The following is a 16685-nucleotide window of genomic DNA, read 5'->3' as shown; positions in this document are numbered from 1 at the left end:
AATCCTGTTTGTGCACTGGTAAAGAGCATAGGCAATACAATCTCTTGTAGTTTTTTATTAGAAATTTAAAGTGTCAGTAGGCAGTATATTTCTGGCACCATTGGACTAAAATTCAATAATAACCTTTCAGCATATTGTAATTCAAGTGTTCTGAGAGCAAACTAGACTTCTGCTCCTCCTCATGGCTCTGTTTTCAGGCTTCAGAAAATCTAGCCCGTGACGGGAGACTTTGGCCAATCACAGGTCATTTCAGAGGGAGAGCGTTCCTATTGGCTGTTCATTCAACGGAGGCAGCTGTCAATCACTCGCAAACTCCAATCAAACAGTCAAACTAGGCAGCGCTGATCAAATATGAATTAATATTCTGTTACTGTAATGCTTATTTCTCGGCTCAAATGTTTTCAGAAACATCTTGTAGTGCACGGTTTAGCTGTAAAATGAGAAAGTGTGCTCTGGCTGGTGGGCGGTGCTTGGTATTTCCTCAACAGATCTCAACATGGCGGCCAGGTTACAAACTTTCTCATTTTACAGCTAAACAGTACGCTACATGATGTTTCTGAGAACATTTTATGCAAGAAATGGGCATTACAGTAACAGAAAATCGATTCGATTGGAGTTTGCGAGTGATTGACAGCTGGTCAGAGACGGCAAGGCTCCAGCTCGGCTCTGATTGGTTGTTTTCCTCCGGTCTGTGAAATCTTGCAGATGCCGTTAGGAGCACGGGAGGACACTGAGGAACATGATTTTTTTCAGATTACCTGTTTCATGAGACTACTGTCAGGATATAGTGTCCGTTTTATAAAGCTAACTTCTTTTTAGTCATCTTTGGTCCAATCTGCCTACTGCAGCTTTAAGAAGAATTATTATTTAACCAGGTATTTCTGTCATGTGATTTATGCCACGTAGTTTGTAATTGGACAAAGAATAGATTGACTCCTTGAGTTCCGTCTCAAGGACTTCAGGCTGAGAGGAAAATCAGGTGTAGACGGCTCCCTGGAGCTATTTCCTCCTATTACAACCGTTAGTGACTAAACACCGGCCAAACTGGATCCGAAATAGGCCAGAGACTGAAAAGAAAGGAATAAGAAACAGAGCGTCAGACAGACAGTTCAGAGGTCCTCTGCGACTGTAGCCGTCTCCAGCACAGTACTGCCTGGCAGGAGCCCGTTCGCAGCGAATCCTTCAATTTCACTTTTGTCACTGACGGTGTTCCCCAGAGGATGCTCCTCACTGACAGACAAAATAAACCCCTGGACTGAAACGTGATTTGATCTCAGATGGTGGGAGGCCGGAAAAAAAGGGTGCCAGCGGGCTCACTTACACTTTGAGAACACCACCTCTTCCTAAAGAATTGACATAACTCTTTGTCAGCTCCGGGAGAATACAGTAACTAAGCGCTGCTGCAACGCCTCAGATGTGGTGGTGGTGGGGCGGGAACACACACACACACACATACACAACTCTCCTGTAATTTATTCTGCCGGAGCCTTTCCCTGTGTTCTTGACAGTAAGCCTCACTCGGAGAGAGGCAAAATTAATTACGGCTCCTCGGCCTATCTTAATTAAATCATTTCACATCACAGATTTCACACAACAGAGGCAAAATATCTACCTCATCTTTTAGCCGGAGCTGGGGGGGGGGGCACGAGGCTGAGAATGTCTCGCATCAAGATATCAAAGGTTCGCTGTAACGTTGCCTCTCCAGGATTACGATTTCACAGAAGAGTTGTCATGTCCGGCTTTAAACACAGAGCGGCTTGTTAGCCCGCTGTTGTGGAGGCTGACGGTGGCAGCGGTGGTGGTGGTGGTGTGTGTGGGGGGGGAAAGCCTTGACTTTATCAACAGAAAAGTTTGTTGCCCTTTTAAAGTACACAGAGCTTTCAGATTGCGCAGCTGAACTCTGCATCCTCACCTGCCTTCGTTCCGTGTCTGTGGACTCAGCAGATGCTTACGTGAGCGTCTGACGGGCTCGCTCTTTTTTTCATAAACAAAGGTGAAAGGCAAAGAAGTTAGCCGTCAGGCCCCCACGCCTAACCGTCCGTTTTTTGACAGAGCTCCCGCTCAGCCTTCCCTCACCTCGCCACAGCTTACCCAGTATTGATCTGCCGAGATGGGTTAGAGGCAGTAGACCAAAGAGAGAAAAACAAAAGTATTAGCCAGAAAGGAGAGAGAGCTGAATGAGCCGACGCTGTACTGTTTGCTTTTGATTCCCTAGGACACGGAGTAATTATTGACACAGTTAGCAATGCGAGTTGGCTTTGATATGTCCCGGAGCAACTCCCCGCCGATGTTGATGCAGGTTATTCGCGGACCTTGGACCTTGTACGGATCAGCAGTTCTTTGATGTGGACGGACGGCACGCTGAGCTATCTGCGGCTCTGATCTGGAAGCTGTCAGCCAGCATCCCCTATAGCCGTGTCTTATTTCTTGGCATTTAGGCCTTTTTTTTATAGAAGCTATACAGAGGTGTGATCTGGAGTATTGCAGTCCACATATCAGCTTCAATTCGTCTTTCTAAACGTGTTGCCAGATAAGTGTTAACCCTCTGAGACCCACAATAGACCCCTTTTGTCTTTTTTAGGGGTGTACAGGGGGTGGTTAGAGGGAGATAGCAGGTCAACAGTAGATGTCACATAGAAGTGGTGTACATCATCTGAAAGCTGTTGCTAATTTGAGATGCAGCTTAGCTCTGTTTGTAAAGTTGTTCTGGTCATAAATCAGAAATAAACATGAATTAATTAATTCAAATAAATTGTAAAAGTGTATAAGGGCTTAGATGCTCTATTATCATGCTCTTATTATGTCTCATGAGTTTCTGCAGCAATTTTTAGGTTGATACCATTTGTTACACAGATTTGGTGCTAAATTTAACAATTTTTTACCACTCAAGAATTGATGAAAATTCTCAATATGAGATTTGGTAATGAAAAGTTTTGACATTTGGAGATTTCTGCAAGAACTGCATTTTTCGGCGAATAGATGGCGAGCAATTCTGTTTTAGAAACTGCTCAGAAACACCCTTATTGTCAATCTACCTAGGAAAGCCATCCATCCTCTGAATGCTCTAGGTCTTTAGTTTGTGGTTGTAAAGTTTCATGAGGCTGTGATTATCCTAGAGGTCACCACAGGTCACTTTATACAGTGAGGTTTCAAAAAAAGGTTTCACTACTATGAAATGGCTACTATTGGGGCTAAAATCATCACACATGAATACAATTGGGCTCATTGGATCCACAAAAATCTCAGCTTTACAGTGATACCCAATTTATGAAATTCCAAGACTCTTTAGGGATCCCAGTATGCAGAAATATTCACATACACCATTTTAGAACAGGAGAAAATAACATATTTATACTGCATTAAAAAAACGGCATGTGATTATCATAGAGTGGGCATGTCTGTAAAGGGGAGACTCGTGGGTACCCATAGAACCCAGTTCCACATATCTTGAGGTCAGAGGTCAAGGGACCCTTTGAAAATGGCCAGTTTTTCCTCACCAAAACTTTGTGTAAGTTTGGAGCGTTATTTATGGTTGGTACCAATGGATTCCCAGTTTCATACGATATCTCCATCTTCACTCTATAGCTCTAAAACTGAACCTGCTAGAGTCGGTTGGGATAGCCCACGATCCCGCGGGTCTTAGGGGGTTAAAAAGCCAGCCACAGATAGCAGGCAAATCCATTTTAAGTTTTCCTTTAGTACATATTTCCCTCATGAATCAATTGTACGTCCACACTGATGATTTTGCTTCGTTAGTCGACCAGTAAATTAATTTATTTGTACAAGTGATCTCCTTCTTCCTCATGGCAGAGCAAGAGATTAAAAACAACAACAATAAAATAGAAAATAAAACTGATTTCCAGTAGAAATTAAACAGAAAGAACGGCAATAGCAGGATAAACACAAACCCCGTCGACAGCATGAATCCGTGCGAGCTAATTAATAGTTTCTAGCTGCTCATCGAAGCCCTTATCGCTCAGCGTGGCGGTACAGAGGGACGGTTGGAAGCCCACCCCCTTCTCAGCTCTTTGTCATATATTGGAAGTAATTAGCGTGCAGAATGGTCTAATGTCGCTTTAAATGAGCTCTCCGTGTTCTTCGCGTGTTGCCGGCGACGGCAGCCACTCAGCGCCAGTGAAAGGCCGTGTCGTTCATTTCTTCTCATTAACACGGCAGCAAATGGTTTTGAATCGGGACTCGTTCCGTTATGAATCGGTGATGGGTAGGTGCTAATGTAATCGTTGGGTGGCGATGTCAGAAAAGAAGCACACAGGGAAGTGTAACCAGTGGGACGAATTTCATCGTCAGGTTGTTAATTAGAGGAAAATAAGTGGCACGCCGTGTCGACGTGATGCTGAACAATATTGCGCTGTGATATCCTGCTATTAGCCGAGTCTGTGTTTTCCCCCCCATTAAGAAGTGGAAGTTACTGGAGCGTTTTGCTCTGTGCTGAAAACATCCCCAGTACTGTTCACACAGATACTGTATATATGTCGTAGGTTTGTGCAGAAGCTGCTGTGAAAGTCAGGCATCTGCAGTTCACTGCTCTCTTGTTCTCTCTCGTTCTGTCAGACACACACACACACACACACACACACACACACACACACACACACACACATACACACACACACACACACACAGTCTCTCTCTCTTGAACATTTCACCCCTTGCTTCTTGTTTTTCTTCACTCAGCTAGAAACATTGTTTACAGATTGCAGTTGAACCTCAGGATGTGTGCACGAACACACACATACACTCCCCAGCCGGCTCACACACACACACACACACATTACAGAACCCCGAACATCCTATTTTACAGTTTGTATCAACTTTTATCCGTGTCTGTGTTCGCTGTGTGTATATGCTTTGTGTTCCTGTTGAGTATGTGTGATAAATTTGTGTGTTTTCCTTGGAGGCTCACACACACACAGGGAGGGCAGGAAACTACCCGTTCTCAACCTCCCACCCTCAACCTGACCCCCGACACACAAACAGACACACACACACTCCTCACATTTCACTGTGGAATGAATTGATCGCCTCCCTCAAATGATCAATTTTAAAGTGGAGATATTTGTTTGTCTTCTGTACCAGTACATTTATTGAAGGTTGTCAAGGCAACCAGATGTGCAGCTAGTTATGGACCAGTCCGTGGAGCCTCAGTACAGCTCCGTTCTGGTAAACAGTCGATTCGAAATTCACTGCTCGTATGGTTGCTCCATCTGCAGCCAGTTGGATATCTCACCCACCCACACACACACACACACACACACACACACACACACACACACACACACACACACACACAGCGGGTAGCTCTTTGCCTACATGTGTTGGTCGTCATCCTCCCCTCTCCGTTTGACTTCCGGACCTGGAAGCCCTGACGTCAACCACAATCTGTGTGTGTGGTGAATATATGTGTTCCGCTCCGCTGGACGCAATTACAACACGCTGACTCATGGCCCGGCAGCATGTCAACCACACCATTTACACACAATAAGTACATACACACACACACACACACACACACACACAGACGCCTACATGTGTGTCTGTATAGCATGCTGATTGCTGCCTTCTCACTGAGCTGAGATTTATATGATAGCAGAGAGCGAGACAGAGGGCAGAAGAGAAACTATTCTTTGGATCACTGTATGACTATACACATATTGAACATATTAAATCAGCCTCATGTGCCGACATCTAAAGATAGCAGTGTAATAAATTTCATATGTAAAGATAATCTACAGCGGACCATTGGTATCGGCAAAATGAACCTCTTCAGGGTGATTCAAGAGCTGCTCACTGTCGGGGTTCATTCCGCGATAATATTATTATTTAGCTTATTAGAGGCAACTTACTAAAGAAATCCATAATTTGACACAAAATATTGATTTATAATGATTTTATTGCTCATGTACAGAGATCAGAACTGCATCCATAGCAACAGTCTGTTATACATAGCAGCAGTCTATTATAAAGACAAAACAGACTGTAGAATGGCGTAATTGACCAATCAGAATCGAGTATTCAACAAAGCCATGTAATAATTAATGGCAATGTCTTATGCACAAAGAAAAACATCTTTCTAGACAACATCCTTTGAGATCTTGTATCAAGATTAGTTTGATTTCCCTGCACTCAAAGGAAAAAGAAAATCTCTGTAACAATGCATTCATGCAGAATTCAATAGTCATATCTAAGGATGAAACTTTTACTGGAAGAGCTATAGGGTACCTACCAGTGTTGGGGGTAATGTTTTATAGTACTCAGATGACTTTTTCTTGCTAGAGAGAGTTATGTAACACATTAGTTTACAATTCAAGTAATCAGTTCTATAGTTATTTTTTTCAAATTAGCAATCCTTTACAAGAACATCACAGCGTGATGCAAATTATGCATGGAGGATAAGCGTCAGCTGCGAAGAACTCTACTTCAAATATGAAGAAGCACCTGCACACGCACAGCTTCACAACACTGGTGGGTGAGTGGCACGTCGAGGAGGAGGAGGACGATGCCAGCGCTACAGCTCTGTAACAACAATGGTTTTAGTTTGGCTCTCACTCCGAGGCTCATTAACAAGCTTGTGGCTGGTTAATTGGTGGAGGAGATGCTACCAATATGAACTGTAGAGTCATTAGTAAAATCTCACGTATGGAGAGAACAATGCCTGACAGAAAAAAAACATTTGCTAGCTACCTCGATATAATAAATAGCTGTAAATAGGGGTGTAAGAAAATATTGAAAATATCGAGTATCGCGATATTATGTTTTGTGACATAATATCTAATATGTTTTTTTGTGTGTGAGCCAGCTGTCAATCACTCGCGAACTCCGACCAAACGGTCAAACTAGGCAGCGCTGATCAAATATGAATCAATATTCTGTTACGTTAATGCCTATTTCGCTCCTCAAATGTTTTCAGAATCATCTTGTAGTGCACGGTTAAATGAGAAAGTTTGTGACGCCGCCGCCATTGTGAAATCTGGTGAAGGAACGGTCACATGACCGGAGCACAGCCAATAGAAACACTCTCTCAATGAAATGACCTGTGATTGGTCAAAGTCTCCCGTCACAGGCTAGATTTTTTTAAAGCCTGAAAACAGAGCCATGAGGAGGAGCAGAAGTCTAGTTATCTCTCAGAACACTTGAATTGCAATATGCTGAAAGGTTATTATGGAATTTCTGCCCAATGATGCCACAAATATACTGCCTACTGCCTCTTCAAGTGGTCGGCCGCGGAGAAAACTAGCTATTCAATTTTAAAATAAGTGAGAACGCTCTTCTTTCCTGTTGTCATTGAATTTTTCCAACCAATCACTGTGCTCCGTCTGTGGTGAGGAGAGAAACAGCTGATACATTGGGAATGATCTGTCTGTCTGTCTGTCTGTGAGACGCAGTAGTTTAAATGAGAAAAAAAGGATGTTTTGTGCAAATGAGGGGAATTAATTTCCCCCCAAGGCTGGCTATGTGCATATATTGTTTTGTTCGCTCCCCATGCAGTTAACTCATTACATCGCCCTCAGTTTTTTAGCCATACACCACCTCGGAGTGTGTGTGTGTACGAGGGAGAACAAATAGATAGTGTGATTAGTATTCCAGCAACCTCGCACATCTGCCTTCTTGCTCATCTCCATAATGAGAGAGAGAAACAGGAGAGAAATAGAAATAGAGTGAAGAATTGACAACAATTTGAACAATTTGGCTGTTGTGTGTCTCTTTTTTGAGAGAACGAAAGGCGTAAGTTATCATGCGTTTCTTGATTGTACACAGCACATGAAAGCGTTTGTCCTCAATGTGTGTGTATAGCTCTGTGATTTGGTCGTTTTTTGAAGCAGGTTTTTGTGAATAGTAAGTCTCCACATTCACAGCGCGATGAGCACAAAAACAGAAAGTCCTGTGAAAAATGTCAAAGGTTTCCCATTAATAAGCCAACACACAGGAGGGTGTGTGTGTCTGCTGGTGTATATCTGCTCAGCACTGGTTCAGTTGAGCTCCTTTTGCAACTGGAGTCTCATGCACCCCAGTACACTCTGTAAGTCCATAATTAGGGGTTGATGTCACTGAAGGCAAACTGTGTGTGTGTGTGCGTGTGCGTGTGCGTGTGTGCGTGTGCATGTGTGTGTGTGTGTGTGTGTTTGTGTGGATGGATCTTTGGTCTAACACTTTTTCAGAGTCAGGGTTAAGGGGTACACTCCGAAAAATGCTTGAACAAGTAATTTTAGTCTTAAAGGACCAGTGTAACAATCAGGGGGATCTATTGGCAGAAATGGAATATAATATTAATAAGTATGTAGTCTTTAGTGTATAATCACCTGATACTAAGACTCGTTGTGTTTTCGTTACCTGAGATTGAGTCGTTTATATCTATATAGGGAGCGGGTCCTCTTCACGGAGTCCGCTATATTGCACCGCCATGTTTCTACAGTAGCCCAGAATGGACAAATCAAACTCTGTCTACTCGCTCCCGTCGCCGCCGCCACTCTCTCTCTCTCTCTTGCTTCACCACTCACTTCCCACGTACACAAACACTCTACCCACTGATTCTGCTCCAAAGGGCTCTAGAGGGGGACATTTGTGTTTTCGTGTCGGCCACCGTAGCTCTCCAACACGCTTGGCACACAGGAGATGCTTCAGTTTGTTCGCAATCTCCTCACCTCACCACTAGATACCGCCAGATCCTACACACCGGACCTTTAAAGACCCTTTCACAGTAAAATAGGTGAGACATTTAGGAGAGGTAATTCAATATGTTAAGTACATTTTCACATCAAGAAAATGCTCTTACAACGAGGATAATAGTAATGAAGATAATTTTACAAGAATAAAAAAAAGAATATTTTGTTAACTTGTTTAGGATGTTTAGAATTATCTGTCATTCACTAATGGATTTTCGTCATTTTTAAAGGTATTTCATCGATTTTACACATAAAGGTCAGTTTACTTGTCATGCAGAGTTAGGGCTGGGCAGTATACCGATATTATATTGATTTCGTGATATGAGACAAAACATCGTTTTAGATTTTAGATATCATAATATCGTAATATGGCAGAAGTTTTGGCATTTCCGGTTTTAAAGGCTGCATTACAGTAAAATGATGTCATTTTCTGAATTTACCAGACTGTTCTAGCTGTTCTTATTTGCTGTTACCCACTTAGTCGTTATATCCACAATACTGATGATTATTTATCAAAATCTCATTGTCTAAATGTTTTTTGAAAGCACCAATAGTCAACCCTACAACATCATCGCAATATTGATATCGAGGTATTTGGTCATAAATATTGTGATATTTGATTTTCTCCATATCGCCCGGCCCTATGCAGATCACTGCACAGCTTGTATCACTTATCAGGCAAGGGGAGTTCTAATGACAAGAGGCTATTGATTTGCATTGTGGGAAATGAAGGATACAGGATTTTTTACCCATTCTAGGGACTGAAAGCCAGGACATCAACTGTCTGCTTCAATTCTGACCATTTTGTTCTTGTTAATCCAATCTCTGGTGAGCCGCCCAACTTTATGGAATAATAAATTACCGGAGTTGTTTTTAAAAAAGAGGAAAAGAGAAAATTAGTTTTTACAAAATTACTTTCATTTGCACTCTAGTGTGAGTAGTAGTATTTATGCAGTTACGTGTGTGTTTTAACACCTGCCAGCACACACATACATATATGCACACACACGCACTGAGCACAGCTCAGGGTGTTTTATTTATGTGTCTTGCTTGATAGATGGTCGAATGGGCTGTGTATCAAATGACTGCAGGCCACTAAAATTCTGTCGTATACCTCCACACACATGCTCTCTCAACTCTTGCTGCACACGTGTGGAATTTCATTGCGGGTGAGCTCATGTCTCACACACACCACACACGCACACACACACATCTTGTAGGAAACAAGGCAGCCAGTGTGAGTCCCTCCACATGTGATGTGTATTAGCCTTGACATTTCCCACTGGTGTCAGCCAGCTCTCATCTCCCACAGCTGTCTCCTGTCGCTACACTGCAAAAACGTCATCTCACAGTAGCAACTTGGCCATTACTGAGACTTAAAATCAAAGTGTAAAGAGTCCATCTGGTTGACACGTTTTACCATCATTTTAGTATCTTTTTACACAGTGTGGGATCGCTCCACCTCCACTTCATCAAGATGTTATTTCTTGATTCGAGGACGAGATTGTAACTTGAGTAGTACTTGAGATCCTTGCTTTTTAGATATTGCCTGATAGCCTGAATCAGTGTTTAATCAGCTGTGATAGCGGCAGAATTCATGTTTGAGGAAAAATTGTTTTACAGACTCCACACCTAAAGTGGATGTGCTTTTTTTAGGGCTGTCAATTGTTTAAAATATTTAGTTGCGATTAATCACATGAGATCACATAGTTAATTGCGATTAATCGCAAATTAATCACACATTTTTTTTATGTTCAAAATGTACCTAAAGGGAGATTTGTCAAGTATTTAATACTCTTATCAACATGGGAGTGTACAAATATGCTGCTTTATGCAATTTATGTTATGTTATGTATTTATGTATGTATATATTTATTATTGTAAATCAATTAACAACACAAAACAATGACCAATATTGTCCAAAAACCCTCACAGGTACTGCATTTAGCATAAAAGAATATTCTCAAATCATAACATGGCAAACTGCAGCCCAACAGGCAACAACAGCTGTCAGTGTGTCAGTGTGCTGACTTGACTATGACTTGCCCCAAACTGCATGTGATTATCATAAAGTGGACATGTCTGTAAAGGGGAGACTCGTGGGTACCCAAAGAACCCATTTACATTCACATATCTTCAGGTCAGAGGTCAAGGGACCCCTTTGAAAATGACTATGCCAGTTTTTCCTTGCCAAAATTTAGCAGAAATTTGGAGCGTTATTCAACCTCATTCGCAACAAGCTAATATGACATGGTTGGTACCAATGGATCCGTTTTTTTTACTTTCATATGATACCAGCATCTTCACTCTAGCTTTAAAACTGAGCCCGCTACAAATTCTGTTATCGCAAGTGGCGTTAATGCATTAAAGAAATTAGTGGCATTAAAACAAATTTGCGTAAACGCATTATTATCGCATTATTATCAAGTTAACTTTGACAGCCACTTAATCATTTTTACTCATTTTTACAGAATTAAGTGTCGGATCACTTCACCTCCACTTCATCAGGATGTTATTGCTTGATTCAAGGACGAGATTGTAACTGGTAGTACTTGAGATCCTTGCTTTTAGATATTGCCTGATAGCCTGAGTCAGTGTTTAATCAGCTGTGATAGTGGCACAATTAATGTTTGAGGGGAAAAAAATGGTTTTACAGACTCCACACTTTTAAAGTGGATGTTTTCTTTTTTTTTTGCAGTGTGCATTCCTCTTCTTAATCCTCCCTTGCTCTCTATCTACCCTCTGTCCCTCTACTCCCTCTAAAACTAACACACAAACACATTCCACACAAACAAAGGCCCTACCATGAGCAAAACTACAACCCCAAGCACGGTTGGGAATGAACTTTTTTGCCCACCTGCCACTATGGCTGGTGGATTCCAACAATCTACCAGCCACTCAATAGATCACCACTGTTTATTTGGCTGCTGATTGTAGCAAATCTAGCAGCAACTTGCATATTTTACCAGCATTTGGCTGATGCTAATGTCCAACCCTGACCCCGAGCTCCACACACACACACACACACACACACACACACACAGCATCAACTGTGGCTACAACCTACCAGGTGTGTTTATGTCTGCAGGAAATGTTAAATACATATGCATGTGTATGGTTTCCAGTGAATAATGAGTAATTCAGTCCATTTCTTGTGGATGTAGCTCATGCAATGGTAGTTGGAGGGAGGAAATGGGGGCACAAAGCGGCAACTACTGCTGCTGTGGAAGAAGTAATTGTACCTCTGGCTCTCTGGATGAGGAGAGGGGAGGCTCAGCAGTGAGATCGTTAAACTGTGGTTCCCAAACTGCAGACCAGGGCGCTCACAAAGGGTCAAGAGATGATTACCTTGGGTAACGGAGAGAGGAAGGAGGGAATTGAAAAAACAATAAAGGTAAGAAGGAAGACGTGAGGGAGGGGGACCTAGAAAAAAAGAAAAAAAAGACTTAGAAGGAAAGAAAGAAATCCGAGTGGGAGAGTGAGGGCAGGTTGGGTCAAAACTCCAAATATAAGAACTTCACCATCCTGCATACTGAAAATATGAAGTCATCATCGTTCAGAAATTGACCTGAACTGAAATTCGCCTTCGATTTAAATCCCTCTCCCTCCTCCTCTCCCTCCTCCTCCTCCTCCTCCTCCTCCTCCTTCTTCCCCCCTCTCCCAGAAATCCCTTCCACTTTGCAGCGGCGCTGAGGGCGTGTCAGCCTGGGGGGAAGGAATTAGCACCTTCAGAGTGTGTTTGTCAGGAGCAGATAGAGAATTTTAATTAAAACAGACACTTTTGAGTAGTCCCAGAATGCATTGCTCGATCAGTAGCTCAGCCATAGATATAAAACTGTAGATGCGACATTACGTCATAACTTAATAAGATAACTAATGAGATAACTAATGAGATAACTAATGACTAATGGGTCAACTAAAGCTACAAAAAGTTACTGAACCAGGAGCAGCTGAGTTCTAAGTCAAAGTTATTGCTGATTGCCAGCTCAACAGCATTAATCTGTTAGCTAAACAGACATTGTTTTAATGTTAGCTACGCTAACTTATAGCTCAAAGGTAACGTTTAGTAACAACGTTATAACAAAGTTATTAATATTACCCTAACATCTGATTCCATGCCAATCAAGTACTGAATCTCTTTCAGGATTTTTACATAAAAAATATTGCTTAGGTAGTATATTATCCATTCAGAATACTAAAGACAGTTCTTACATATTAAGTTCAGGCAAAATTGAACAAATAAAATCTTTGTCCGCAACATAAATGCACAATTATGAGATTATTTTCATGATTGAAAGCATAAATTTGCTTTCTTTGAGCTATAATAATCAAAATTCTACCAAAATCTTAGTTTTCTTTGGTTCATTTTAGACAACCACAGTTGTCTTACACTAATTACTTTGAATGAAAAAATTGTATTGGTAGAAAAATACAAGAATTATAAGGACAACATACACCCCTTTCACCATCTTTCACCATCTTTCACCATACTGTAGGTTCCGATTACAGCAAGTTTAAAACTGTACCCAACTGTTCCATCCCAGAATGGCAAGAATATGTCACATCTAGTGTTTTATGTGAGCTCAGCTGTCTCCCTTTCTGTAATATCAAAGGCCAACATCATTGAGTGACTTTATATAATAAAAGATCAAAAAGTGGCTCGCCAATAAAGCCACTAAATCATTGCTGAGCTCAAACCTGCCTTGCAGAGTGAATGGTCATTGGTGTATTTTTCTCAGCTGGACTTAAACGCAGCATGTGGTCAGTGCATTTTACACCCGTGAGGGTCGGGGTTTAATTCAGAGACTCAAAGCCATGTAACACTCATCAATCCCCTGAGAGGCAATACATTCCCTCTTGTTCAAAATGAGACTTTTATGTGCGAGCAGCAGAAGCACCAAAGGGGGGGGGAGAAAAAAAAAGAATGTGCAATTACCTCAGCGCCATGCTGGGTTCATCTGATGCCACGCTACGATTCAATCACTCCCCCCCCCCACACCCCCGACCGGTTCCATTATAGCTGAGAGGAACAGGGATTGGTTTGGGCGATGATGTGAAGCTTCCTATTTTTGTCTTTCAATCAGATAATGGAGTTTTTGGTATTTTTCTTCTCCTCGTCGATCCCCGGCTGGAGTGGCTCTGAACCGGAGCTGTTAAGGATGGCGGCCAGGTTCAGCGCTCCCGTTAGACGGCTGCACAGGTCAGGCTGCTACAGAGAGGCAGGGCAGAGACAGGGGCAGATGGTAGCCAACACACACACACACACACATTTCCTGTTCCTGGGGGCAGTGTTAGATTGGTCACAGTAGTCCTCCTGCAAAAGATGAGATATGGTGTTGGAGATAAGAGGTGGCTAGCTTCAGGGACTGAACACACACACACACACACACACACACACACACACACACACACACACACACACACACACTGTCATTATTATGCACCATCACACCCTCCAGCCAATGCAGGTAAACAAACATGGATTGGTGTTTGTCAAAGGATGCACCATAAAGCCAACTTAAGTACGAGATGATATCTATAGCCTTCCCCTGCTGCTCACTGACCAAATACATTTTCTATGCAAACCCAAACAAGCTCTGCTGCATACACTAGCTAGCACATATGGAGTAAACAGTGATACATGGTGAATTATGTTCCAATCCAGGGCCTGTTCAGTTAAAGGTTGGGATCTGCGGTTGTCTTTGAAGGGATCTCGCCGAGTCCCCGTGCAGTTAAATTTTGCAAGCAGCCATTTATATTTAACTCTCTCAGATGCAGCTTTGAGGGAAGTTTTTACATTTTTAAAAAGTTGCAGTGTGCAACGTTCTCATATAAATTCATCTCTGTGTTGCTGCTCTCCATTGATTTAACTCAGTGAATTATACAGTCCGTATCCAATCATCGGAGCTTTTAAATGTGCTCTTCTGAACACCGGGGGACAAGTCCTTTGTCACGCAGGACATGATGTCCTTTACATGCACATGCACATAGGAGAAGAGCTGGGTAGTTAGTATTCAACTACGATACTAGGTTCAGCTTTTTACTAGACTAAATACAGGAAGCAGCACCATCTGATGAAAAATATTCATCTCTAACTGGCATATTACAATACTTGTAGATCTTCATTATGTAAAAGCCCATTTTTTATACTAAGCTTTCATTTTTCAGCAATAGCCATTCATTATACAGTATTTGCATTCTGTGATTGCCTCTCTATATTGTATGTCCTAAGTATCGCTTTCAAACTGCATACACACACGGGATTCACAGAATATGTCGCACTGGACGTGATGCCGACCATCTTTAGTTTTCTTTATTTAAAACACATGAATTAATCTTCTCAGCTAATGGTTTGTTTGCTTCTTCTTCTTCTCGACCATTTCTGACAAAGTAGCCGCTATTGGTGGCTTTGCTACCCCAGGGGTCAGTGTGTCTAGACCTGAAACGATTCAGCAATTACTTTTCAATGATTAAATTAATCGCCAACTGTTTTCACAATCAATTAATCAGTTTGAGTCATTTTGTAAGAAAAAAAGGTCAAATTTCTCTGATTCCAGCTTGTTCCAGATGTTGACATCTGAGGACATCATATTGTGATTTGGGAAACGCTGATAAACATTTATCAGCATTTCATAGACCAAATACCTTATCGATTAATCGAGAAAATAATCGACAGATTAATCAATTATAAAAATAGTTGTTGGTTACAGCCGTACAAGTTTAATTTCTAATGGAACTCTATTAATACTATTATTAAACCTTCCGTACTGCTGAGGGGAACTGCAAAGTGTGGTGTGTCTCTGTGGGTTTGTCACTATGAGCAATAGGCGGCAGAACCCTTTTCTGAAAAGTGAAGCCAATGCGGAAGTGCCTTAAACTCGCATTCTTTCAAACAGCCAGCAGGGGGCAACTCCTCTGGTTGCAAAAATATGTCTGATTGTATAGAAGTCTATGAGAAAATGAGCCTACTTCTCACTTCATTTATTACCTCAGTAAACATGAGTTCATGGTCTCAATCGCTAGTTTCAAGTCTTCTTCAACACAGCATGATGTTCATTTAGTAAATTATGGTCCCATTTAGAGTCAGATAGACCATAAAGCAGGGGGTGTTTTAGGGCGTGGCTACCTTGTGATTGACAGGTTGCTACCACGGCATTGTCCGGTCGGGGTATCTCTATTTTCATCTTAGAACTGGAACCCTTTCACAGTGTGTTTTCAGTTCATATTCAGTTAATTGTAACAGTTTCAGTAAGACTAAAAATGTCTTATTCAGCGTTCGTTTGTACTTAGCTCCACCATCTCATTTCACTTCTGGTTGCAAAAAAACAAGATGGCGACGGCCAAATTGCCAAACTCGAGGCTTCAAAACAGCAGTCCACAAACCACTGAGTGACATCACGGTGACTACCTCCACTTCTTATATACAGTCTATGGTCGCTACCACGTATTGTCCGATCTGGGTGTTTTCCGCATTCTCATAGCCTAAAAATGTCTTATTCGGCGTTTGCTTTACAGTTATTCCACCTTCAAGTCTGGTTCCAAAAAAAAATGGCGACTGCCAAAATGCCAAACCCGAGGCTTCAAAACCGTAGTCCACAACCCCGATTGGTGATGTCACTGTGAATATGTATAGAGTCTATTATGAGCAACACTTTTCACAATACACATTGACCCATTGTTAAAATATTGATTAGAGCAGCTTTTATGATCATATGTCCAAATGTGGTAGGACATTAAATTACTGGGAACACTTTGAGTATTATTTAAAGTTTCTTGGTATGAAGATTTTCAGAAAAGCCTAACTTCCTTAAAATCCTGTCTCCTTCAGGATCTCGGCCATTTCTATCACTGAACACATTATGCTAATGGGCAGAGTCAAGGCCTGTTCTGTCAAAGAGCCGCTGCTGCTTTTAGAGGGAGTGTTCAGGTTCATCAAGTTTTAATGAGCCAGGAGAGAAATCAGCAGAGACATCGCACACTTCACTTTATCCCAGGGCACTCCTC

The 16685-nt window shown here is 41.8% G+C and overlaps 1 protein-coding gene and 1 long non-coding RNA gene across 5 annotated transcripts in view; one reads left to right on the top strand and one right to left on the bottom strand.

The window, feature by feature from the left end:
- agrn (agrin) overlaps positions 1 to 16685 on the top strand; it is a 349702-nt gene that overhangs the window by 139445 nt on the left and 193572 nt on the right. The window lies entirely within an intron of this gene.
- LOC141772158 (uncharacterized) lies at positions 40 to 2078 on the bottom strand. The gene is made up of 2 exons (XR_012594865.1): positions 1613 to 2078; positions 40 to 1067 (listed from the first exon to the last, which is right to left on the bottom strand). It is a non-coding gene; the product is annotated as an uncharacterized LOC141772158 (long non-coding RNA).

This window comes from Sebastes fasciatus, chromosome 8, assembly GCF_043250625.1.
Source record: "Sebastes fasciatus isolate fSebFas1 chromosome 8, fSebFas1.pri, whole genome shotgun sequence".
In the NCBI taxonomy this organism is placed as follows: Eukaryota; Metazoa; Chordata; class Actinopteri; order Perciformes; family Sebastidae; genus Sebastes; species Sebastes fasciatus.
Note: the sequence above shows the minus strand (reverse complement) of the source record. Positions and strands in the feature narration are given on the sequence as shown.